Source organism: Dromiciops gliroides, chromosome 2 (genome assembly GCF_019393635.1).
Source record: "Dromiciops gliroides isolate mDroGli1 chromosome 2, mDroGli1.pri, whole genome shotgun sequence".
Taxonomy (NCBI): Eukaryota; Metazoa; Chordata; class Mammalia; order Microbiotheria; family Microbiotheriidae; genus Dromiciops; species Dromiciops gliroides.
The window spans coordinates 255,026,331-255,044,406 of NC_057862.1; the positions used below are offsets into that span (position 1 = coordinate 255,026,331).

An 18,076-nucleotide genomic window follows, 5' to 3' on the forward strand; every position below is an offset into this window, starting at 1 on the left:
GCTCACAACCTAATGAAGGAGACAACATACAAACAAGCTATCTGCAGGATAAATTGGAGATAATCGATAGAGGGAAAGCACTAGCATTAAGGGACATCGGGATAGGATTCTTGTAGAAGGTGGGATTTTAACTGGGACTTGAAGGAAACCAGAGAAGCCAGGTGGCAGGATGTGGCAGGAAAGAATTACAAAGATGGAGGACAGCCAGAGATGATGCATGGAGTCAGGATATGGAGGGACTAGTGTGAGGAACAGCAAGGAGACCAGTGTTTCTGGACTGCAGTTATGTGGGGCTGAGTAAGGTATAAGAAGACTGGAGATGTTGGGGTGAACTAGGTTATAAAGGATTTTGAATGCCAAAGAGAAGGTTTCCTATTTGATCTTGGAGGTGACAGTAGAGAGAGACTTGAGGCAGGAAGACAAACCAGAAGGCTACTGCAACAGTCCAGGTGTGAGGGGATGAGGGCCTCCATCAGGCTGGTGGCAGAGTCAGAAGAGGGAAGATGAAATATATAAAAAATAATATGAAGCTAAAATCAACAAGAGTTGGCAACAAATTAGTTGGGGTGGAGGGGTCGGGGTAAGAAAGAGACTGAGAAGTAGAGGGTAAAACCTAGGTTGAACAGCAACTGGTAAGTTAGGAAGAGGGATAGGTTTGGTTGGGAAGATATCTATAGGACAAACAGGTCAAGATGTCCAGTTGGATAATGGTTAGGGATGCATAAGCAGATTTGAGAACTGGCATCAAAAAAAAATCCATGGGAGCTGATCTTAGCGAGCTCACAATCTACTTCACTTCCAAATTAAAGTCTGTTGTCAATATGCAATAAATATCTAATCTTTGTTTCTATGGTACCAAGCATCACAGTTACATTTGCAAACAATGTTCTATAGTGATGATTACATTAAAGAACCCTCATTAATTAATGAGGAAGGAGTACTTTTGAAAACAAAACAAAACAAAAAGCTAAGAATTACAAGGTTATGGTGGCTTCTCAGACTCGTGTACCTTTCCTTACTCTATTCCTTGTCTACCCTGTGCTTTACCATATAGAACACACAAAGAAGTAATGCAAAAAAAAATCACACAGCTCCTGTTTTCGAGGAGCTTAAAAGTTATTTCAGGAGACTAAAAAGTCAAACATTTTAATGAGCTCAGACTTGTGACTTCTTCATGGGTGTAGGAACTCTTGGTGTTGAAACTTCCTCCATTGAAGTGTAGCAACTCATCTGTAATTTATGATCTTAATGATTTGCCTGATGTAACAAGGAGTTAAGTTACACATCCAAGATCACCGAGATAGTATGTTATCAGAAGCAAAATTGGAAACTAAGTCTTTCTTGGCATGTATTAAGTGCTTTCCATTTTTACTATGATTCTGAGTTGCAATTGTTGCAATAGCAAGAATTATATAAGATATAGGATATATGATATTATATGGTATGATATGTAGGAGATAAGAGGAGATAAGATGAGCTCTATGATAGGATATAATATGATCTGATAAATTATATGTGATGTGTAAATAGCAGTGACAAAAAGTGCTCTAAGGACTTCAGAGAAGGAAAATATCTGTGGGCTAGAGCAGGCAGAAGAAACTTCATGGAAGAGGTAAGATATCTATACAGTGTGCTTTATGGCAAAAACAAAAAACAAACAAAAAAAGCCTCCATGCCAAGTCATCTTAGTACTTTAATAAATGGGGTATAAATGGAAAATATTCATAAAGAAAACTTCCTAGATAATTATTGATTCAGTAGGAAAGTATAATGATATACCATATTAATTTTGTTACACTAAGATTTCAAAGGTATGAAATACATACATATATTTTGTATATGTGTACAAATATATATTTTCATATAAATATATAGGCAAAAAATGAAAGAATGTAAAGATTCTTAGCAGCACATTCAAAACATTTCTAAGATTTTTTTCTGCCAAATCTAAACCTCATCCCTACGGCATCTTAATCTGGATTTTCCAGCATAGGTGTTGTGAGAATTAATTTACAAGTTACTAGGGCAATTTCCTTCAATTCTGGTCACAAGTATTTCATTTAGGTAACATTAGTACTGGCGTTTCAGAGAGTTTTTCATATATTTATTAACATAATGGTCATCATTTTTATTCTAATACTACTGATGTTATTCTATATTTCCAAGGAGTGATGACAAAATGTTCTCTAAATTTCCTTTATTTCTACAAGGCAACATGATTTTTTAAAAACCACTTTGGAGTTAGGAAGTCCTAGGTTCAAATTTTGCTTCTGACACATAACCAGCTGGGCACTCATAGTCGCTGTCACAAAACCTCTCAGTGCCCCCAAGCAATTCTATAAAACCAAAAATCACACAAGAGAATGTTTCCTCACCAGAAGTTCCCTATACCAATGAAATTACAGGCCTAGAGCAGGGCTTCTACTTTATAAGGAAGCACAACAGCTATCTGAACAAAGGTTTATTGATGCATGTGTAAGTACTGGACACATACTCCTTCAAAACAAGAGAGGGCCCACTTATCTATCTCCTCTATTTCCACATCCCCTAGCCAAAATAAAGTACTTATGATATTTCCTTTCATTTTCCTGCCCATTTAGAATCTGATGAGCACACTAAACCCAATCTGCCTGCATTCTCAAGATTTAAAATGACCACAAGAGTTTGATAGACCAAAAAGATAAGCATACACAGTAACCAGCCAAATGTTACTTCTTCCCACTGCATACCACCTTTCCAATTAATGAAACACCGACTACTGAACTATGTGTAATATTTCCTATAGCTGTCTTAGGAGTTTGCCAATCAACTAACATCTAAACTCAGTCTTGCTTTATTTTATGACATCTATGATAGGGATGTGATGTGGTAATTAGACAAAAGACTTTAAAGTGTTTTTCGGTTTTTTTGTTTTTAAGCAAGGAGAAATCTTATTTCCCCTTCCGTAACTTAGAGATAACATGGGGTGGGGGGGGGGTGGGGGGATGTTAAGCAGCAACTTCAAGCAAAAACACAGCTTCAACTGCACATCTAATGCTTTGTACCAAAACAAGCAGATGTCATGAGTCACCCACAATAGAACAATCCCTTTTCAGGGTACTAAGAAGTCTACATAAATGATTCCATTCCGTGCCAACTCCTCAGGAACATTTTCCATTTTTAATAAAAAAGCCAAAGATTCCCTAATAGGAATCAAGAATCCAGACTCAGGATCACTGAACAAATTCCACAGTTTGAAGTGGATGATACTGGAGAAGAAGTCAGGAAGCAATACACCTACAACATAAGCTTATATTCAGCAGAATGTAAGCTCCTTAAAGGCAGACATTGTTTTTCCGATTTGGTCTTTGTATCTACAAAGCCTATTAAGTATATTACAGGTGCTTAATATTGATTTCATTGAATTGCATGTAGCATTATATATAGGCCCTGCCTGTGGCCTCTAACATGAGCAACCTTGACTAAGCTGTATACATGGTATTGTTATTCATGCATAAACTTGGGGCTACTTTTGACTTTGGGGGCTAATTAAAGAAAAATCTTTGAAATCTATTCACTCAAATGAAACCAACTAAACCCCATCTAAATGTGTCGCCGGAGATAGAAAACAACCATAACTTCAACCTTGTTGAGGACTCATAATAAGAAATTACATTGGTAAGTTTGGGGTGGGCCAAAATAACAAAGGCCCATTAAATGGATAAATTTATACTTATGTACCAGACAGGCAGCTAATGTCAGGCAAGTATTTTTCACCCATCTGAGAGGTGGTAATGATCATTCCTTGGATGCCTTAGGGAACAGAGAAGAGCTGAGCTTAGAGGCAGAATATCTGATCAGTTTTCCCATTACACCTCTGATAGATCTTCTTAGTCTGTCTTATTTCACTTAAATGGCTGTGAATTCCCAGATCAGACATACCATATCCAAATTTAAGTATAAAAAAATCTATTTTAAAGACAACTGCAAATCATTTTCACCTCATTCATATTTTGGATTATCCAAATCTCTGTTCCTCTTCATTAATGCAGGAAACCCAGAGTTGAGAGTGATTGAAAGTAACTCCTCTTCTAGAGCCAACAAGATACTTCATTATTTTTAAAGATACTAGATAATCTGATTGCAGTTAATAGCTTCCAGACTCCACCCCCCCCCCCCAGCAAAGTGGCTTTTTGCTATTTTTTGTTGTTGAGGCAATGAGGGTTAAGTGACTTGCCCAGGGTCACACAGCTGGTATGTGTCAAGTGTCTGAAGGCAGATTTGAACTCAGGTCCTTCTGAATCCAGGGCTGATGCTTTTATCTACTGTGCCACCTAGCTGCCCTCTTGCTATTTTTTAAAAATGATGTTATATACGAGGGATTTGTTTGGTTGTTAACTCCCCAGAAATTTTTAGTTTAGGACTAGACAGCAGAAATGTAAAATGATAATGAAACATTAAAATGAAGCCAAAGAAGCTCATATTATGATCAGAAAAAAAGAAGTGAAATTTGGTCTTTCCCCCCTGGAAAAAAATAATAAATAAGGAAACACACCTTTCTCCTTTCAAGAGACAACTAAGGTACCATAGGCTCAAAAAGCTATATATACTGTCAGACATGGTCACTTGGTTTTGCTGAACTGTTTTTCTATTTTACAAAAGAGACTCATGAAGGGTGAGGTACATGTCCAGAAATGTATGAAAGTCATCAGTAATACTCTTTTTTTTTTGTTGTTGCAGGGCAATGAGGGTTAAGTGACTTGCCCAGGGTGACACACAGCTAGTAAGTGTGCCAAGTGTCTGAGGTCAGATTTGAACTCAGGTTCTCCTGAATCCGGGGCCAGTGCTTTATCCACTGTGCCACCTAACTGCCCCAGTAATTCTCTTTTTAAAGAGAGGGGGAAAGGATAAAGAAGAGAAGAGAAAGAGATAGAAGGGCAAAAAAGATGGGAGAGGAAAGAGAAAGTGATAGGGAAGGAAAAGGGGACTGATGGGAGAAGGAGGAGTGATGAAGAGGGAAAGGATTGGTAGGAAAAGAAAGAGGAACTGATTGGGAGGCAAAAGAAGGGAAGGGGGAGGGGAATGAAGAAAGAGGAAAGGAGCAACAATGTCAAGAATGGGTACTGCTCATTTATATTTGCAGCCAAGAGAACCAGGAAGAGGCATGTAAGAAGATGATATCGGAATGTCGTAAGTGGACAAGATGGTTCTGCAAGGGAACATTCCCGTATGATTTGGGTTTTAAAATAGTTCATGAGTTGTAAGACTAGGAATCCCCTGGTGAATGGTATGCAGCTGAGACTGGCTGACATTGGAAAGTACCTCAGGTATTCTGCCTAAAGACTGAGAAATACAAACAGTAAAAACAGTAAAAGGGAAAAACATTTGTAAATATTTACACAACAATAATCACTAAATACTTAAATAGAGCCAGTCCATTCACTCAACAAACATTTAAGCCCCTACTATGTACAAAGCACTGTACTAGGCTTAAGGAATGATGCATAGTTTCAATATGACACAGCAACCCTGTGGAGCATACAGCCTAGCAAAGGGAGAAGATGCAAACACATATAACTATAATAAAACTATTATATGGTGTCTTAGGGAGGTATTAAATAATGTTATGAGAAATCCAGATGGGGAAATCATTAACTACAGGAGTTCAGGGGAGTCTTCCTGAAAAGTGGCACAGAGACCTGGAAGGCAGGTAGGAATTCAAGTGGGGAAAAAAAAGGAGGCTGAAGGACACTTCAGTCACATGAAGCAACCTTGAAAAAGGCATGGAGATTGGAGAAAGTGGTGTGTTTAGAGTGGGGAAGGAGAGTTTGGCAGAAACATAGAGTGTATAGAAAAGATTAAATAAGGATGGAAATTGTGGAGGGCCAATTGGAGGAAACAACTTTATATAGAGAGCCATGAAAGATGTTCATCAGAGAAATGACCTAGCCAGATCTACACATAAGAAAAATCATTCTGGGAGCAGCATAGCAAATGAATCATTAAGCACCTATTATGTGCCTCACACAGTAGGTGCTTAATGAATGCTTCTTGAATGAAGTTTCCTCACTAGTAAATGTTTGGACTAGATGAGTCCTAAAGTGTCTGCCACCTCTAGAGCTATTATCCTAGCATTGGAGGAGGAAAGAATGGAATAGCTTGAAATAATTAAGTTGGACATTAATGAAGACCTGTATTACAGTAGTAGTAATGGTAATAGAAAGGCTAGGATGGAAGTAAGAGCTACTTCTATGATAGATTTACATGACTTGATAATTGATTATCTATGAAAAGTAAGGGAGAAAATTTTGAACTTGAGAGGTCAGGTAAATGATAATGTCCCTAGAGATGGTGGGGTCAGGAGGAACAGTTTTAGGGGTAAAGATAAAAAACTGTTTAGGACAAGCTAAGTTTTAGGTGTTGGTGAAATAGCCCTATGGAAGTATCTTACAGACAATAAGAGGTTGGAGGTTGAGAACTCAGAAGAAAGGTTCATGACTATATACATAAATAGATTTGAGAGTCAACAGCATAGATCTAATAATTAAAGCATTGGGGGTGAATTAGTTCACTATGAGAGTATAGAGAGACATGAGAATAGGACAGAGGACAGGTACCCAAAGGAACATCCACATTAAGATACCAGAAAGATCATAAAGAGCCAACAAAGAGGACAGAGGAGGGGCAGCTAGGTGGCGAAGTGGATAGAGCACCAGCCCTGGAGTCAGGAGGACCTGAGTTCAAATCTGGCCTCAGACACTTAACACTAGCTGTGTGACCCTGGGCCAGTCACTTAGCCCCAATTGCCTCACCAAAAAAAAAAAGAGGACAGAGGAACAGAGAGGACAAAAACCAAGAGAATGCTGTAATCTCTAAAAGTAAAGAAGAGTGTTTCTAGTAGGATGTCGGGCTAAACAATGTCAAAAGCTGCAAAGTGGTCAAGGAGGGTGAGAATTAGAAAAAGTCCAATGGAGAAAAAAAGCACCACATAATTGTTTTTGATCTGCTGATTGGGAACCAAAAGATCTGGGTTCAAATTCTAGCTCTACTTACTTATTTACCTTTGTAACAAATGACAAAGTCCCTACTTAGTTTCCTCTTTTTTTTTTTAAATAAGTTAGACAATGTGATCTATGGTCCCTTATCAAATCAAAATCTCATGATCCTATGATTTAGCAATTAGGAAGTCACTGATAAGCTCTTTCAATGAGTGATAGTGGCAGAAGCCAGTTTTCAAGAGGCTAGAGAGAGAATGAGTGGGGAAGAAATGAAGAAACCTAAGACAGGTAACTATCGCAATTAAGTTTAGCAGTGAAGAGAGTTGAGAGCTGATATACTGAAGGGTTAATGGATGGATATTTTAGTATTGGTGATGGCTGAGAGTGTTCAGATGAAAAGGGGACGATGGGAGACAAGATGGGAAGAGATCAAGGACACAGGTATTGGAATTATCCTAAATAAGGAATAGGATTACATATCCTGATCACAGAGGGAAGGAGCAAGAATGTATGAAGATGCCGAAAAGGTTTGAGCAACAACAAAAAAGTTTACAATTCTCATGGTAGACTTTCCCAACTGCTTTGCCTCCCTTGACCCTAGCATTCCCAAACGGAGAATGTCTCATTCCTCTAGTGTGACAGCTGTCACTGGAAAGAACCATCTTTGTCATATAGCCAGGAGGTTTGAGGTTCCAATTCTGACATCTAGAATTAATGTCCCTTAATTTTTCTGCTCAATTTTCCTATCTTTAAAGACTAGGGGACACCATTCAGCTTTCTCTGAATAATGGAGAAGTCAGGAAAGTATTTTGAGATAAAATACACTTTTATGATTATTTTCACTGTCCTTATGTACATGAACTTCACTGTCTTTCCTCACAGAATCAAATTTCCCATCACAATTGTTCTTACTCCTTGTGCTTTCGAATAAATTTGTAAATTATGAACCATAAATTTGAGACAACAGGAAAACACCAGCAGCGCTGAAAATAAAATATCTTGTGTCTTTCAGGGAGGCTGAATTTTGGGCCTTAGGGACACTGAAAGCACCAACTATGTATATGATTGTGGGGGGTGGGAGAGGAAAATGGAATGAATACACACACACACACACACACACACACACACACCCCTCTATGCTATGCCTCATCTGATTTGAAACATCTCAAGAGAATATGTACACACTAATTACAACTATGTAAAAATGTATATAAATTATCAAAAACTGGAAAGAAATCTAGAAAGATATTAAGTGCAGAGCTGAATGATCACTGTGTTCTTCTCTGTGAAATTAAATTCCTAATTTTAAAAGGATTCATGGTGTTCATTACGGCAAATGAACTATACAGTAGAAGATGTGCCCTCTCTCTTCTTACCAGGAAGAAAAGAAACCTCAGTATTTTGGCCTGGCAAAGTTTCAGGAAGCAATCATGGAGGCAGGAAAGATATGGGCTAGAATTATATACCAGCCATGAATAGTCAGAATCGTAGTCACACAAATTATCAACTAAAAGCTGTCCTCATTTCAAAAAAAGTTATTTTAAGGTCTCTTGGACTTGATGACCTCTATGCTCCCATTCAACCCTAAAAAGGGACAAAAACAAAAAAATTCTAAGCCTTTTCCACAGCCTCCCCTGTGTCCTATCACTTTGTTCAAGTGCACTATCAAACCTTCTAGCTATTTTCAGAATCTTCCCCTCCCCCCCAATCTATGTTTTAACTGCTGTCTATAACTGTACAGGTATGTCCTTGAAGCATCAACCCTCTCTTTAATTGACATGGGCTTAAAATCTCTTAGCAAGTTATCAGTATCACCATTAGCAGTCAATCAATGATTTTCAGCCTCTACTGACCAAGATGCAGAATTTGAACCAGGGGCCTAGAAATGGAAGATTCTGAAACCAATGACCCATCCTATAGCCACATTTCTAATCACCTGAATCATGTGCATAAAACTATAAATATTATCTCAACCAACCCTTGCACTTCACCTAGAACCTAAGAAAACTGGCCCGATTCATCTTTGCTGTCATCATCATGCTATTACAGAATTTAGATCTGTAAGGGGCCTTAGAGGTCATCTCTAGTCCATTACCCTCTTCCAGGTTTACCGGTGAGGAAATTGAAGCCCAGATAAGTGAAGTTGTGTCTCCAAGGTCACACAGGTAAGCCCACAGCCTCTGGATTCCAGCTTTACTGAGCTTTCAGCTATACCCCAATGTCTCTGTAGGAGGCTCGCCCTTACACTAGTAAAGAAATCATGGTCTTTGGATAGAAAGTTCCTTGACTATGGTAAAGCAGAAAATAGCACAGGGCTGGGAGACAGATCACCTAGGTTCAAGTTAGTCCCTTCATAACGTATGGCCTAACCTCTCAGAGCCCCAGTTTCCTTGTGTGTAAAATGGGAGTGATGATACTTATGTCACAAGCTGTTGTAAAGATAAAAATATATAGGGTGTGTAAAGTATCAAAGGAATATGCAAATACATGTTATCATTGCTATTATCAAATCAATGAAGGATACCAAAATACAACCTAGAACTACCTCTGAAGCCCAGAGGTGGCAGATGAAGAATTAAGGTGTGAACCTGAGAAATCTCGATTTGTAGCCAGTTACTTAGCTTTGTCAGGTGCCACCCAGGGCACATTCCTTAGAAAGCAAAGAATAAACCCTGCCACAGCCCAGGGCTGACTGACAGGATCCACATCTCCCCAAATAAGCTTTAATGAGAGTTCTCAATATGCAAATAGTCACCTCCTCTCCACCACCCCCCCCCAAAAAAAGTCTGTAACATCTAAAATTTAAATTTTCAGAAACAGTGGCTCCTTTTCATTTGGCTTCAGCAACAGTTAAGTGCATTGTTATTAAATCCCAGCACTTCTAATTGTTCACTCCAAACAGAGGCTTCGTTATTAATAGGCTATAAATCAAGGCCCTACCTGAAACTCGTTGTCACGGAAACTGTAACTTTAACCCTCCTCCACTCTGCTCCACCCACCCACCCACCCACCCCAAGATCTTGGGAGCTCTGTACTGTGCGTACCTAAGTTCTCGTTATTTCTCCGACTTTCTGCTATTTGTCTGGGTCAAGTCCTGGTCAGAGAGATGCTAATTTCAAGCATCTCGAAAGAGGTGCGTTTCCTTTTAGGAAGAGTCGGCAGCCGGAGTGCATGCAGAAGGGCTAGGGAGAGCCAGTTGGCCGGGAACCTTTTCTCTCTCCCGCCGCAGCTAGCCATGCACAGAGGATAGTGCCCCCCAGGCCCTGCCATCCTATTACACTGTTCTCCCTTTCCTGGGCGTCCTACGGTCCAGGAAGCGGGAATGCTAAGTTACACAGAAGAGCATGAAAGCGGGGCGGAGGGAGGCAAGGGAGGGATGGCAGAAGGGACCGTGGGGGCAGCGCGGAGGTCGTGAGTCCCCAAAACACAAGCCCGCCCCGGCCCCGGAGGCTGCTCGGGACCCGCCCCGGAGGCTGCTCGGGACCCGCACCAGAGTGTGCCTTCCTTCCCAAGACCCTCCCGCGCAGGGCTGTTAGACTCTGGGATCCGCGTCTCCAAAGCGCCTAGCTTGCTGGGAGTCTCAGGAGCCCGTACCTCTCCCTGCACCCCAGGGCTACTCGGTGCAGCCGCTGCCCCAGCAGCCCAGGAGCCCCAGGCTCCGTTCCCCCCCCCCGCCCCCGATCCTCCCTCTAGGCCCCCAGTGTTCTAGTCACGCGCCCCCCCGCGCAAGGGACCCCTCCTCCCGGGCTCCTGGTGCGTCCCTCCCAGTACTCCTCACCTGCACTTGGGCTGAAACTGCAGCCACCTAGAGCCCGGAGCAATAGCGGGGCAACTGGGGCGCAGAGGGAGGAGGGCAGCGCGGGGCTCCTGGCACAGCGGCCGCCGGGCGCCTGGTGCTGCCGAGCCACAGACCCGCCCAGAGATATAAATAACATTATCTGAGGAGGGACATTCCTGCCGGGGGACATCGCTGCTGCCGGGACCAGATAGTCCCGCGGCGGGGGCGGAGGAGGCGGGGCCACAGGCTCCCGCAGCGCCGAGGCCCGGCCCCAGCCTACCCCCACCCACATCTGCACAGCCGCCAATCACTCTCCCAAGGCCCCCAGGGAGCACCTGCCTGGCCACAGTCTGGCCTCCTCCACCTCCCTCCGGGATCCCAGGCCCTCCTTTAGGCCACCGACCCCTCCTCGCCTCTGGCCTCCAGCACTGCATTTGGGTTGGGAGTGAGCAAAGCCAGAGAAAACCACAGCGCTCGCATCCTCTCCACACCAACTGCGCGCCAGCCGTGCCCAAGGAGAGCCCCCTGCGGCGGGGAAAAATTGCGCTCCCTTGTTTGGGGCCTAATTCTTGCAAACGGAGCTACGAGCCCTGACTAGACAGGGATACTTCTGCAACCTTTCCTTCCCTTACACACAGTCCAGTTGCATTTTTTTTTTAATTTTAAGGTGACTTCTCTGCTCCCTAAAACTAGACACCTGCTCCCTGACAGTTCTCGTCCCAGCACCGCAGCTGAGTAGGATACTCTGGGATTGGCTGCTTCTGTGGTTTGTTATTGTTTTTGTTGTTTTTTTGTTTTCTAAACGGCAGGGGCAGATTTTTTTGGAGCAGAAAAAATCGGTGTTAAGGAGGCACCTGGAGGCATTGACCCGGAGGCAATCTAACTTTGTCCTTCCCTAGCTCAGAGGGAGAAAAGGTTCTGTGTTACTGTGTCTATGCAAACCTGATGTATTTGGGAGAACCGTACAACGCTGCCAGTGCAAAGCCTGCAGTCCCGTAGTGATCACACAGCGCAGTGACGATAATCAACAGACATGCATCACAGGCGACTCCTGGCTGGCTGGCTCCTGGTCTGAGAGCGGGATCTGATGCTTCACAAAAAACTCAGTTCTGCTCTTGGGGTTTGGTAAGAAAGGGCCAGACAGCTAGAGGAGAAATTAGAACAGTAGATGCTGTCGAAGTGGGCGGAGAAGGGCACTGAGAGCCTGCATTAGACTGAGACCAAGAGGAGAGGTCTGAAAGCCTGCCTTAGAAAGTCACGATTTTCTATACTATACTATACTATACTATACTATACTATACTATACTATACTATACTATACTATACTATACTATACTATACTGTATAATATCAGGGCCCCCGGGGGCTCGAAAGATGTTTGTTGATAAAGATTATAATGTAACACCGCCTTTGTCCCTTTCACCCTTGTTCCTCTGCACCTGAGCCCAAAAATGGTTTCTCACTTTCCCTGTCACTTTGACTTGAGAATCACAGGAATTAGAAGAATTGGCAGTTGAGGCGAAAAGCATATGTATATTGAAAAGTTTTAGCTATTACACACTCCTCCCAGTATTCACGACAGAACGTAGACCGATATGAGTTTATTTGAATGCAATTATGCTGTTTTCCAGCCTTACTGAGGGGAAAGTTAACCAATCAATCAGCAAGCACTTAGAGCTTCAAAACTCGTAGCAAGACCTTGAAGATCTTTTTAGTCCAAACCCTTCATTTTGCAGATGAGGAAACTGAGACCCAGAGCAATTTGGACACAGTATAAGGTTAATTTGTCTTAGAGGAATGAATAAAACTTCCCTCCAGACTGAATGCTATATTCTTTCCTCTGCACCATACTCTCCTGTTTTATTTGCCAGGTGTGCAATCCAGTATATGATGTTGGAAGAAAGCTGGTTTATATGTTGAAGATGGGCAAAGATATTCTACTACTGTTACATTCTCACCTTGTGATGAGAATTAGACACAGAACCAGTGGGCAGATACTATAGGTCCAAAGGGCTATCTCTGCCATATGCAACACCTGTGTTGCGGTCTCTTGGTCTTCCTACAAGGACATCTCTCAAAAGACAGAAGCTAAAAAAGGAAAAAGGTTACACAGCCAATGACATCACTATAACTTATAAAAGCTATAACAAGAATGGAGAAACCATAACTTTGTCACTGAAATTTAGAGAATGCCAATGACATTTAAATTCCATCAATAGGTAAACATTCATTTAGTATCTATTTATCAATAATAATTAGCTAAGCTAAGAAACTCCTAGGGGCAGCCAGGTGGTGCAGTGGATAGAGCACCGGCCCTGGAGTCAGGAGTACCTGAGTTCAAATCTGGCCTCAGACACTTAACACTTACTAGCTGTGTGACCCTGGGCAAGTCACTTAATCCCAATTGCCTCACTAAAAAAGAAAAAGAAAAAAGAAACTCCTAGATGGTTCACTTCCTCCAGCCCCCCCCCAAACCCCAGCTTTTGCAAGACTCAACTCCTCCCCTGTGGCAGCTTCCCCATCTTCATCCTTGGTTACTGTGCATGGTCCCTGTTTTCCCCAACAATGCCTTGTGTCCTGAGATACAGGATCTCTCCTTATGTCTCCCCTTCTCTTGCCACTGAGTTTGCCTTAAAGAGTTGATTTGTGAGAACTTTCATGCTGCTTTCCATAGAGGAGGGTATAGGGGAGGAAGTATGCTGCTTGCCCCAAGTACCAGAATTGCTTATTATGACTCTACTGGCTCTTCTTCCCATCCCAAAAGTTGTGCACAACCCTCTTTTGGCACAGATTTAAGAATCCATTTGACATTTCTTGAGTTAGAAGATGAAAGGGGAACTCTTCAATTTAAAAAAAAAAATTTAACAGCCATATCCTGTTAAGGAAAATAGGCCAACTTCAAAAGCAGGGACTGCTGTATGTCTTAAGTAGAAATTCTGATCTATTTTTGAAAGAAAAAAATAGATGGAAATGATGTTATTAGTGATTGGAACAATCTCCTATGAATATAGATATTAAATATATTCATAATCCTCCAACATTTTATCTATGTAGCTACAAAAATATATACAATAAGACAGATTATTCCTTGACTATAGGTTTCTTATTATACCAAATAGTTAAATACAATTTTTCCTCTTTGCTGTCTTAAAGTTAATAATTTGCAGCCACAAAGAAAAAATAATATCATAAAAGCCCCAAGCCCATGGACAAATTAACTCAAGATTTTACAAACCTACTCAGCTGCTTTCACTCCCTCCACTTTAGCTGAAAGCTAAATAATTCAATGCAGCCTCATTTGCTACAGAGCATGTCATAGTAACAGCATCCCCAAATGCTTTGCAGCTAATAGAGTTACAGTAAAATGATAAATCAGAATGGAGGAAAAGGGTTTAGAAATACAAGAAGGGGTGAAGAACGTTTTCAAATAAGATTAAAAGCCATTCCAAAACTCACTCTCAAAAGAGTTTTCTACTAAAAACCAGTGACCTGAACCAAAATATACCATGAACCCCAAAGTGAAAAAGACCAGTTTCCTGAAATGTGAACTAAATTGAACCAAAATATCATTTTAAAACTGAAGATATGTATTTTTGTTTGCTTCTAAAAAAAACCCTTACCTAATAAACCAGCTCAAATAGGAGCCCATCTATGTTATTTTCAGAAACACTGAATCATAACATGACTAGGGCATCAAAATATTCTCCAATACAGAACCTAAATTTCACTGTTTCATTTTAATCCTGCTAAAAACAAGTAATGAATCATGAACTGAGATTCATAATTAGGTAGGTGTATTTCCATCCTTCTTCTAGTAACAATAAGGGGCATCTTCTCTTCCACTGTCCTCAAAAGCAGGCTGACAATAGCTCTGGTTCCAAAACCCTTCCAATGGCAACAGAGAAGCAAAAGCCAAGGAACCCTCTTTATCTCAACTTCATTATATGGTCAAAAGAACTTGAAAGCTTGGCTTAGAGCCAGTAGATTCTAAAATAATTTTTTTAAAAATCTCAGCTTCCTTATGAAGCAAGTTCATCCATTTCAGAATTCCCTCCACTAACAATAGAGAGGAGAACAGGGGACATGGGAAGCCCTCTGCCATCCACTCTTCCATGATGCATCTGGCAGGATCTTGAAACTGGTTCCTTCAATAGCCATTTTTCTGCTTTTCTGTTTCTGGGTACCAGAAAGGTGCCAATTCATGCCAGTTCATTGATGGCACAAATATCACAATGGGGTGTTTTTGGGGGTCATGGTAAATTTCTCCATTTCTTTTCTAGAGTGCATTTTGGAATGGAAGTCCAAATAGATAAATGAATTGGACCAAATTACATGTTATTTTATAATACAGTAAGTGTGTCTACAGGAGTCAAAAAGAGCAAAAAAGGAATCCATATGATGAATTTTGCTTTACCCATCTTGACATAAAGGAACTATCAGGCAAAAATTCTGAAACAGTATGTGAGGGGGCAGCTAGGTGGCACAGTGGATAAAGCACTAGCCGTGGATTCAGGAGGACCTGAGTTCAAATCTGGCTTCAGACATTTGATACCCACTAGCTGTGTGACCCTGGGCAAGTCACTTAACCCTCATTGCCCTGCAAAAAAAAAGAAAAGAAAAGAAAGGAAAGGGGAAAAAAAGAAACTATGTGAAATGTGGTATAATGCAAAGCTTCTTAAACTGAGTTATGACCTCATATGGGGTATTGGAGGCTGTGAAAAATTTGGCAAAAGTAAAAGGTTATATATACCTATTTTATATACCTTTATAGCTGGATAGCATAAATATTTTTCAGGGGAAAAGGAGTCACAAGTGGAAAAAGTTTAAGAAGCCCTGGTCTAGTGGAATCAATATCAAACCTAAATTCCTGATGCTGAAACTGATTTCTGGTGCCAGCTCCACTACCAACACACTGTGTGACTTTGAGTAAGTCTATGTGAGATGTGGTTTTCTCATCTGTAAAATGAGAGAATTGGATTAAATTTTCTCTAAGATTCCTGTCTAGATTATATGATCTTCTTTTACTGCACTTAATATTGAAATGAATATGTATTTCCCAAGCTAAATAGATATTTTTGTGCTCAGAGATCACCTCTTTCTGTACCATCCTTGTTGGGATAGTGGAAAGAGGGCTGAGCCTGGAATTGAGAAGACCTGGGTTCAAATCCAGCCTCAGATACTTACAAGTTGTGTGACCCTGGACAAGTCATTTAACTTTGGTTTGCCTTGGTTTCCTCCACTGTCAAATGGGGATCATAATGGTACCTACCTGGCAAGGTTATTGTGAGCATCAAATAATATAATATTTGTAAAACACTTAACACGGTGCCTGTGACACAGCAGGTGCTATATAAATCCTTATTCCTTTTTCCTTCTTCAATTTGCTGGTAAGGGACAGTATGAGTTATGCATGCATATCTAACAGTAAGTTTCATTAGCTTATATAATGATTACTCCACTCTGTGTCCCATTTATAGCTAAAATAAAATAAAATAAAAACAATAACAGAAGTGGCAGGAGTGGCAGTGCTGCAAAAATGATGCCTGCATGCTAGAGTCTAGATCATTTTATGTCATTGCTGTGCACCTACTGGAATCTTCCACTTGTCTTCAGGCTGCAACCTTGAATAGATGTCATATACCTCCTTCCTTCCCTGTTGTGCCACAGCACCAAACACATCTCAAAAAAGCAGTGAAAGGAATGTTTGACTACATTCAGGGAGTGAATGAAAGAATGGATGAAGGAATGAATGAAAAAAGCATTAAGTGCTTGCAGTATGCAAAGCACTGCGCTGAGAACATAAAGGGGGAAATATTTGTCGACCCAATTTGGCATTTTCTTGGCAAAGATACTGGAGTGGTTTGCCGTTTCCTTCTCCAGTTCATTTTACAGTTGAGGAAACTGAGGCAAACAGGGTTAAGTGACTTGCCCAGGGTCACACAGCTAGTAAGCAGCAGGGCTGGATGGGAACTCAGATCTTCCTAACTCCAGAGGTCCACTGCTGAATCCACTGCACCATTTTGCTGCCCCCCAAAAAGAATAAAAATAACAAGACAGAGTAAGACAACATATTCAGGATTTTCAGCTACAAGTCATATGGAAAGGTCCAGTGGTCCAACCCACGAGTCCTTGGGGTGTAGTGGCAAAGCAGATAATAATGTATTTTCTTTAATGTCATTACCATTAATAAGACTATCTGTTTCTGATGCTAGCTCATTTAATGATGGTAAGAACTTTCTTTGCCAAGTTAACAGTGTCTCTGATGAAGTTTGGTGGTTTGGTGTTAGTAGGGAATGGCAGATTTGTTTTCCACCTGGGTTTTCTTCCTCAGATGATGGATACAGGGGCCAGAATGATAGCAAGGTTGGTGTTCTGGGGAGTGCTATTAATGTGAGGACTTTTAGGCTCAGGGTCCTGTATTGTCTCCACTATGATCTGCAGGGAAAGAATGGTCAAGGTGGTGGCAGTGGTTTGATTTGCCTGACACATGCTACCTTCCTATCTCTCCCTCAGGGTACCATGCTGCTACAGCTAGACTGGCTAGCCTCTTCAGTAGATGGTATTTAGAGCTGTATTGAATTTTTAAAATGTGTATGATCAAGAGTTGATTGAACATGAAACCTGGAAAAAAGATAAAGTTTAAAAATAAGAAATCAAACTCCTACATTGATTAATTTAATAATTTGAACTACTTTTTGCCTAGATGATAATTATCTTCACCAAAAAACAATTTTGTTAATTGTTTTTTTGTTTACTTTAATGAGTAGTTTTCAAATTCACAAATGTTCTTCATAGTACTGCCTGAGACCACTGGGAAACTTTCAATAAAGCTTGGAAAGCTAATGTCATAAAAGACTCCATTGGTTCTACAAATTGATATAATTCCCTCTTCTGTTAGTGGAATAAGTTTCTGCAGCTGCTAGCTTTCTGGCTGGGTATTCCTTCAATGTTTTGGAATCTATCAACATTCAGACAACATTTTGCAGAAATTGTCAGATTTTATTTTTTAAAAAATAGTCTTTTCTCATTTTCCTTGGTGTGTAGGAAATTGTTTTACAAATTATTATTTGTGATTTTATGTTTGTCAAATGCTTTGATAACCATTTTAATAAGAATTCTGAGGAGTAAATCCCTATCATTATCCTTATTTTAAAACTTTGAAATAGTAAGTTTAGATCATTTTCCCAATTTCACATAGAATTCATAGCCAGTGGCTTGGCATGTGGTCGCTTATTCAACAAGCACTGTCTCTTGGTTTTTAAATAACAGAATGCCATGACATCTAATTTAGATATCCTGCATTACATTATTATATTCAAGC

General features: G+C 40.7%; 1 protein-coding gene across 1 annotated transcript in view; it reads right to left on the reverse strand.

Moving 5' to 3' along the window:
- Nucleotides 1–10,980, reverse strand: part of SPTB (spectrin beta, erythrocytic) — a 175,543-nt gene extending 164,563 nt beyond the window's left edge. Inside the window, exon 1 of the mRNA XM_043983695.1 lies at nt 10,756–10,980. The gene's annotated coding sequence lies outside the window, so the exon portion shown is untranslated. The remainder of the gene's footprint in view (nt 1–10,755) is intronic.
- Nucleotides 10,981–18,076: the final 7,096 nt, after the last annotated feature.